The sequence below is a fragment of the Heptranchias perlo genome, unplaced genomic scaffold (genome assembly GCF_035084215.1).
Source record: "Heptranchias perlo isolate sHepPer1 unplaced genomic scaffold, sHepPer1.hap1 HAP1_SCAFFOLD_53, whole genome shotgun sequence".
NCBI classification, from domain to species: Eukaryota; Metazoa; Chordata; class Chondrichthyes; order Hexanchiformes; family Hexanchidae; genus Heptranchias; species Heptranchias perlo.
Window position 1 is genome coordinate 7507636 of NW_027139548.1, and position 8635 is coordinate 7516270.

Consider the following 8635-nt stretch of genomic DNA (forward strand, 5'->3'; position numbering starts at 1 on the left):
TTCACTCGGTTAATCCCGGGGATGAGGGTCGGACATATGAGGAGAGGTTGAGTCGATTGGGACTCTACTCATTAGAGTTCAGAAGAATGAGAGGCGATCTTATTGAAACATATATGATTGTGAAGGGGCTTGATCGGGTGGATGCAGTTAGGATGTTCCCAAGGATGGGTGAAACTAGATCTAGGGGGCATAATCTTACAATAATAGGCTGCTCTTTCAAAACTGAGATGAGGAGAAACTTCTTCACTCCGAGGGTCGTAGGTCTGTGGAATTTGTTGCCCCAGGAAGCTGTTGAAGCTACATCATTAAATAAATTTAAAACAGAAATAGACAGTTTCCGAGAAGAGAATCAGGGGTTACGGGGAGCGAGCAGGAAATTGGACATGAATTTAGATTTGAGGTTATGATCAGATCAGCCATGATCTTATTGAATGGCGGAGCAGGCTCGATTGCCCTACGCCTGCTCCTATTTGTTATGTTCTTATGTATTGTTCTTGTGTGCCACATTCCCTTGGATCCCATGGGCTTTTGCTTCACTGACCAGTCTGCCATTTGGGATCTTTTCAAAAGCGTTGCTAAAATCCACGTAATTTACATCGAATGCACTATCCTCATCGACCCTCCTTGTTACATTCTCAAATTCAATTGAATTCGTCAGGCACCACCTTCCCTTAACAAATCCACGCTAACTCTCCTTGATAAATTCTAAATGACGATTTATACTCTCCTCAGAATTGTTTCCAACAATTTGCCCACCACCGAGGTTCGGCTGACTGGTCTGTAATTACTCGGACTGTCACTTTCCCCCCTTTTAAACAACAGTACAACATCAGCAGTCCTACAATCCTCCAGCAACACATCTGCAGCCAAAGGGGATGGTTCGAGCCTCCGCTACTTCCTCCGTTGCTTCTCTTAACAACATGGGATACATTTCATCTGGGCCTGGCGATTTATCTGCTTTTGAAGATGCTGAACCCCTTTATAATTCCTCTCTGGGGTGATGGTGACTCTTCTCTAATGGTGGTGATCCTACACAAACATTAATGTTGGTGATGCTACTGTAATATTACTGATGGAGACCCTACTCTAACATTACAGGTGGAGACCCTAATCTAACATTACTGGTGGTGATATTACACTCACATTACTGGTGGTGACCATACCTTAAAATTACTGGAGGTGACCCTACTCTCATATTTCTGGTGGTGACCCGACTCTAACATTACGGGTGGTGACCCTACTCTAACATTATTGGTGGTGACCCTACTCTCACATTATTGGGGGTGACCCTACTCTCACATAACTGACGGTAAATCCTACTCTAACATTAGTGATGGTGATCCTACACTAACATCAATGATGTTGTTTCTATTCTAACGTTACTGGAGGTGACCACACTAAACATTACTAGTGGCGACTGTTACCTATTTCACTGCAACATGGTCATTCCCAACCGAACCTGACAGTGCAGAACACAGCTGGCCTGTGAGTGCAAAGTGACCATTCACTTTATCACCCGGAGAAGCAGCTCGATTGTCTTCTCAGGAATTAACTGGTGGGGAAATATTTATTCGTTTGAAATCGAAGTTTATCAATTGTTTCCTTAAAATAGAGTTTGCCGTGTCCAGGTGAATGTGTTTAAAATACTTTAAACTACATTTCCAGCGAGAGATGGAGAAAGGCACATACAATTATTTCCAGCTTATTTTTTTTTTTCCAATTCTGTTAGTTTCTTCTATTTTCTGTCTCTCTCTTTTACTTTCTCTTTCTATTTCTGGCTATCGGTCTCTCTCAGTCTCTTTTATGCCTCCTTCTCAGCCTATATCTTTCTCACTCTCTCTCTGCTACTCTTTCTCTTTATGGCTGTTTCTTAATCTGTATGTGTGTGTCCCTCTTCCCCTGTCTCTCTGTCTCTTTCCTACTCTCTGCAATAGAAAGAAGAACAGTGGAATTGATACTGAGCCAACTTACCACATGGGTCACTTCCAAAGCAGATTTTCCAAGACCTGAATCAACGAGTGGTTAAGGCGTTGGGTTAAAATCCAATACACGTGGGTTCCAACCTCATTCGTGGTAACTTTGACCAACAATGAGTTTCATAATTACTTTCACATCTACTGGTCGAATATATACTGAATCTGCATCAAAATATTCAGTGATTTAAAATCGATAGAACAGAAGGTGCCACATTTTATCTGTCTGTTTCAGTCTCAATCCAACATTCCCTTGTTTACATTTATTACAGATGGTCAGGAGACTTTCCCAATCAATAAATTTAAAATTATAAATAACCGGAACCCCAGCCATTTCCAGTCCCAGTTTCCGGTGTGGATGCAAGCACAAATCAGGCCGAGCCCGTCTTTTTCAGATATTCACTCCTGTAGTACAGCGAGGCCGGTAGTACAGACACTGAATGCAGACGCAGCACCCAACGCGTGAATCACTCCGGCATTGAGCTTAAAGCACCGAAATATCGAACCGCTCATCAAGTGACCGTGAGCAGCCCCAGGCACAGGGGCTGCAGTAAAATCATTGGACATGGGCTCGGGATCTCTCACTTTAAATGAAACATCAATGAATAGAACACATCAAAGGATTGGGAGCAGGGAAAGGATTGGGAATGGTTAATAAATCGAGAAACATCAATCGATTACAAACTCTCAATTGTGTTGCAAAGATAATGGTTTGGGGAATTATCAATAGATTGGGAGTCATCGATGGATTCGGAAACATCAATTGTTTGGAGACCACGATGAGGTCGGTCAAGTTTGAGAAAAATACTTATTTTCATAAAATCGAAGATATCGATCACATCACTTTCTCTAACAGACTCTTTCTGTGCAAAAGAAAAAAGTAAAAGGAAAAGTATAATGAACACTGAGCCCAAGAATCGCTATTCTCGAGTAAACGGCTCGAGCAGAATTGTTAAATATTTAAAGTTCACGGGGAGATTGATATTACAGCTTCAATGGCGAGAGACAATGGCCTCCTGATGTGCTGTTTCATTCTCTGAATCTATGATTCCATTATTCCATTAATGAATGGCCTTGTAATTTATAAGATTACTTCCCCAGTTCTTGATTCCCTCACCAGTGTTTCTCAGTATCTGCCCATCAAATCATTTTTACATTTTAAACACCTCGATCAGGTCACTCCTCAATCTTCTCTACTCACGGGAATACTCGTTTGGATTATGCAAACAGTCCTCATAATTTAACCCGCTAAGCCCCGGAATCATTCTGGTGAATCTGCACGGCACCCCCATCAAAGCCAGTATATCCTTCCGGAGATAGGGCGCCCGAACTGAACGCAGTATTCCCGATGGGTCTGACCAAGGCTCAATACGACTGAAGCATAACTTCCGCCCCTTTGTATTCCAGTCCCCTTCAGATAAAGGGCGATATTCCATTGGACTGTTTGATGGCTATTTGTTCCTATCGATGAGATTTTGATGAGTTGTGAACTTGGGCTCTTCAATCTCTTTGCTCCTCTACAGTTCCAAACTTCTCACAATTTAGAAAATACTCGGATTCATCTGTCTTAGTTCACATTTATCCACAACATAAGAACATAAGAAATAAGAGCAGAAGTAGGCCTTCCGGCCCCTCGAGCCTGCTCCGCTATTCAACAAGATCATGGCTGATCTTCTAACTCAACGCCATTTTCCTTCACTATCCCCATATCCCTTGATCCATTTAATATCTAGAAATCGACCGATATCTGTCTTGAATGTACTCAATGACGGAACATCCACAGTCCTTTGGGGTAGATAATTCCAAAGATTCACCACCCTCTGAATTAAGAAATGTCTCCTCATCTCAGTCCTAATTGGCCTACCCCTTTTTCTGAGACTGTGACCCCTTTTTCTAGACTCCACAACCAGGGGATACATCGTCCCTACATCTACCCTGTCGTGTCCTCTAAGAATTTGATATGTTTCAAATAGATCACCTCTCATCCTTCTGAACTCAAGAGAATAGTGGCCTCGTCTACTCATACGACAATCCCGCCATCCCAGGAATCAGACTGGTGAACCTGCGTTGCACTCCCTCTATGGCAAGTATATGCTTTATTAGGTAAGGAGAGCAAAATTGTACACAATACTCCAACTGCAGTTACACCAAGGCCCAATGTAATTGCAGTAAGACATCTTTACACCTGCACTCAAATCCTCTTGTAATAAAGCTCAACGTACCATTTGCCTTCCTAATTGCTTGCTGCATCTGCATGTTAGCTTTCAGTGACTCATGCACAAAGACATCCAGGTCCCTTTGAACATCAACATTTCCCAATCTCTCAGCATTTAAAAAAAAAGCTTTGCTTATCTGTTTTTCCGACCAAAGTGGATAACTTCACATTCATCAACATTATATTTAATCTACCATGTTCTTACCCACTCATTTACCCTGTCTATATGTGCACCGTGCCTTCGGAAGGACATATTGGCCTTGGAGGTAGTGCAGCGTAGGTTTACTAGAATAATACCCGGACTTCAAGGGTTAAGTTCCGAGGAGAGATTACACAAATTGGGGTTGTATTCTCCAGAGTTTCGAAGGTTAAGGGGTGATCTGATCGAAATTTATAAGATATTAAGGGGGACGGATAGGGTGTATAAACATAAATTATTTCCGCTGGTTGGGGATTCTCGGAGTAGGGGGCACAGTCTAAAAATTAGAGCCAGACCTTTCAGGAGCGAGATTAGAAAACATTTCTACACACAAAGGGTGGTGGAAGTTTGGAAATCTCTTCCGCAAACGGCAATTGATACAAGCTCAATTGCTAAATTTAAATCTGAGATAGTTAGCTTATTAAGGTATTAAGGGATATGGGCCAAAGGCGGGTTTATGGAGTTAGATCACAGATCAGCCATGATCTTATCAAATGGTGGAGCAGGCACGAGGGGCTGAATGGCCTACTCCTGTTCCCATGTTCCTATGTTCTGTATCCCATTGAAGCCTCTTTGCGTCCACCGCATAACGAACGCTATTTGCCATTGTTTTGCCCACTCTTTAATCTACCTATGTGCCGATGGAGCTTCCCACTCCCATTTGCACTAAACACTGCCCGTCCGACCTTAGCGTCATGTTCAAACTTGCATATACACTATCTATTGCTTCATCCAAATCAATATTAAATATGGTGAAGAGTTGAAGCCCCATTACAGATCCGTGGTGAATATCACTTGTCACATTTGAATCCATTGTTCAAGAGCGTCTTGATAGTGAGAGGGAGAGTATTTGTGAAGTGAAGCCTGTGGGAGTCAGTCAGTCTGGATGTGCGAGAGAAATGATCTGTACTTGTGGGATTAATACAGAATCAAATGCAAAATGTGGAGATTGTAATGTTCTATGCCAGCCAGTGAAGGTCGCTTTGTGAACAAAATTAGCAAGACCCCTGATCGTTCAGTTGGTAAAGCATCAGCCTTTTAATTTGAGAGTCGAGGGGTCAAGTGCCTTTTTCGGGAGTTGCTTTTCATTCAAGGTTCACAATTCCCAATCTTCATTAACAGCATTAAATTGAAGCGTTTTTCACCGATCCTTACTTCTGCCTCACAAAGATTGATCAATGCATTTAGCAACTTTGCAAAAATATTATTCCGCTTTGTATCACAAACGCCTTGAGATAAAGTGCAACATGCCCTTAGCCGTTTTGATTGTTTTTTTTACTCTCACCAAATTTTAATGCTTGTGAACTTGGACTCTCAATTCATTTTGCTCCTCTTCAGCTCCGAGCTTCGTACCATTTAGAATATGTTCCGATTTATCTTTCTTTGTTCCTAAGTGGATGACTTCGCACTTGCCCACAATTGCCTCCACTTGCCATCATTTTGAGACCTGACTTAATCTATCTATGGCCCTTTGTAACTTTCTGCTCCCATTTGCACTACTTACTATGCCTCTTAGCGTCTTCTTCAAAGTTCGATATACAACTCTCTATTTCTTCATACAAATCATTCATAAATATGGTGAAAAGTGGAGGCTCCGCCACAGATCCCTGGGGAACATCACTTGTCACAACTGACACCAGTGTTAAAAGATTGTGTAATTAATGGCAGGGAGATTATTTATGAAGTGAAGCCAGTGGGTGGCAGTCAGTCTGGGTGTGCGAGAGAAATGCGCTGCACGGGCGGAATTGCTGCAGGAGGAAATACAAAATGTGGCAGTGGAATGTTCCAAGTCAGCCAGTGAAGGGCGCTTTGTGAACAACCAATTTAAGAGCCCGGGTGGTTCATTTGGTAAACGGATGGCTCTGTTGGTAAAACATCGGACTTTTAACCTGAAGAGCCGAGGGTTTAAGTTCCTGATCAGGCGTTACTTTTAAATCAAGATACTCAATTCCCGCTCTCCATTCAGCACCATAAATTGGAACATTTCTCACTGATCCTTCCTTTTGCATCAAAAAAATGGATCAATACGTTTCGAAACTTTGCAAGGACGCCTGATTTATTTTTCTCGTTCTTGAAAGCTCCAATTGTCCCCCAGCATTCAAAGTCTCTTGAGGGATCGGGTTCCAGATTTCGACTACCCTTTGTGTGAAAATGTGCTTTCTGAGATCGATACTGAACGGCTGAGAAGCAATTTGCAGATCATTGCCCCTTGTTCTTGATTCACCCATCAGAGGAAACATTCTTTCGCTACCTGCCCTGTAAAATCATTTCAATATTTAAAACACAACGATCAGTTCACCACTCAATCTTTTGCACTCAAGGGAACAAAAGCCATGTTTACACAACCTTTCATCATAATTTAACCTTCTAAATCCAAGTATCATTCTGGTGAATCTGTGCTGCACCCCTTCCAAGGCCAGTAAATACTTCCTGAGATTCGTTGCCCAGAACGGAACGCAGTACTCCCGATGTGTTTGACCAAGGCTCTGTACAACTGAAGCACAACGTCCGCCCCTTTGTATTCCAACTCCCTTGAGATAACGTGCAACATTTCAACAGACATTTTGATTGATATTTGCACCGATCTATTAGTTTTAATGATTGTGAACTTGGATTCCCACATCTCTGTGCTCCTCTCTATCTCTTGGCTTCTCACCATTTGGAAAATGCTCCGAATTATCTTTGTTGGTTCCTAAGTCATACTTGCCCACAGTGACCTCGATTTGCCATAGTTTTGTGCCCTCACTTAATCTGTCTCTGTCTCTTTGTAACTTTCCGCTCCTATTTGCAATACTTACTGTCCCTCTTCACTTAGTGTCTTCTTCAAACTTGGATATTCAACTCTCCATTGCTTCATCCAAGTTATCCATAAACACAGCGCCATCGCTTGCGAGAGAGTGTAATTACAGCGTGATAGTTTTACACAGGCAGTCTCAGATATAAATGTGGGCAAGTAATTTAAAATGCAAGTAATAATCGTCATAAATTTGTGAAAGAATCTTGAAAGCGGGAATTCAGGTTTTGTACACAGTAAGTGCACGTGCCTATAAGATTATCAATGTATTAATAGACAGATATTATTATTGGAAAGGAATCGTTGAATATGATTCAGCATCAGGTAGTACGGATAAGATGAGGTAACTGGTAAGATGTGTGTTCAATATAAGGAGAAGGCCGATTAGGAACTCCTTCAGCGCCTGCACTTCAGCCCAGCACCTCCTCCCAACCCATCCACAAGCAAACGGTGCACATGTGGAAAAGGGGTCAGACTGGGGGAAAGGGGCAGATTGGGGAGAAAGAAAACCGTGTTTGACTAACTTGATTCACTTCTTTAATGAAGTGATGGAAAGGGTTGATGAGGATACTGCAGTTGCTGTTCTGTATATGGAATGTCTGAAAGTATTTTAATAAAGTATCACATGATAGGCTTGTTAATAAAATTAAAGCCCATTCGAATAAGGGGACAGTGGCAGCATGGATTCAAAATTGGCTCAGGGACAGAAAGCAGAGCGAAAGGTGAACTGTTGTTTTTCAGACTTCAGGGTTGTACATAGTGGTGTTTCCCAGGGGTCCGTATTAGGACCACTGCTCTTTTTGATATATTTTAATGACCTTGTGTATGGAAGATATAATTTCTAAGTTTGCTGATGACACAATACTCGAAATGTAGTAAACAATGTGGAGAATAGTAAAAGACTTCAGGAGGGCATTGACAGACTGGTGAAATGGGCAGACATACAGCAGATGAAATTTAATGCAGAGAATGATGAAGTGATTCATTTTTTGGAGGAATAATGAGAAAAGGCAATATAAACTACATCGTACAATTTGAAGTGGAGATGCCGGTGATGGACTGGGGTGGACTAATGGAGGGGTCGCACAACACCAGGTTATAGTCCAACAGCTTTATTTGAAATCACAAGCTTTCGGAGCTTTGCTCCTTCGTCAGGTGAGTGAAGGGTTCCATAAAGGCACAGCCTATATAGTCAGAGAATAATGCCCGGTGATTATAGATAATCTTTCTAACTGCCCCTTATCACACCTCGGCAGATAGATATTCACAGCAATCAAAGGAGTGGATGGTGTTCAGACAGGTTAGTCAGGGAAACATTACATCCAAGAAACTGAATACACAAGGGGTCAGAGAGAGAGAGAGAGAGAGAGAGCCGAAAGGCAGTGAGTGAGAATGACCAGTTGTATTAAAAACAGATAACTTTTTTTCCTTGGTGGGGTTACATGTAGCGTGAC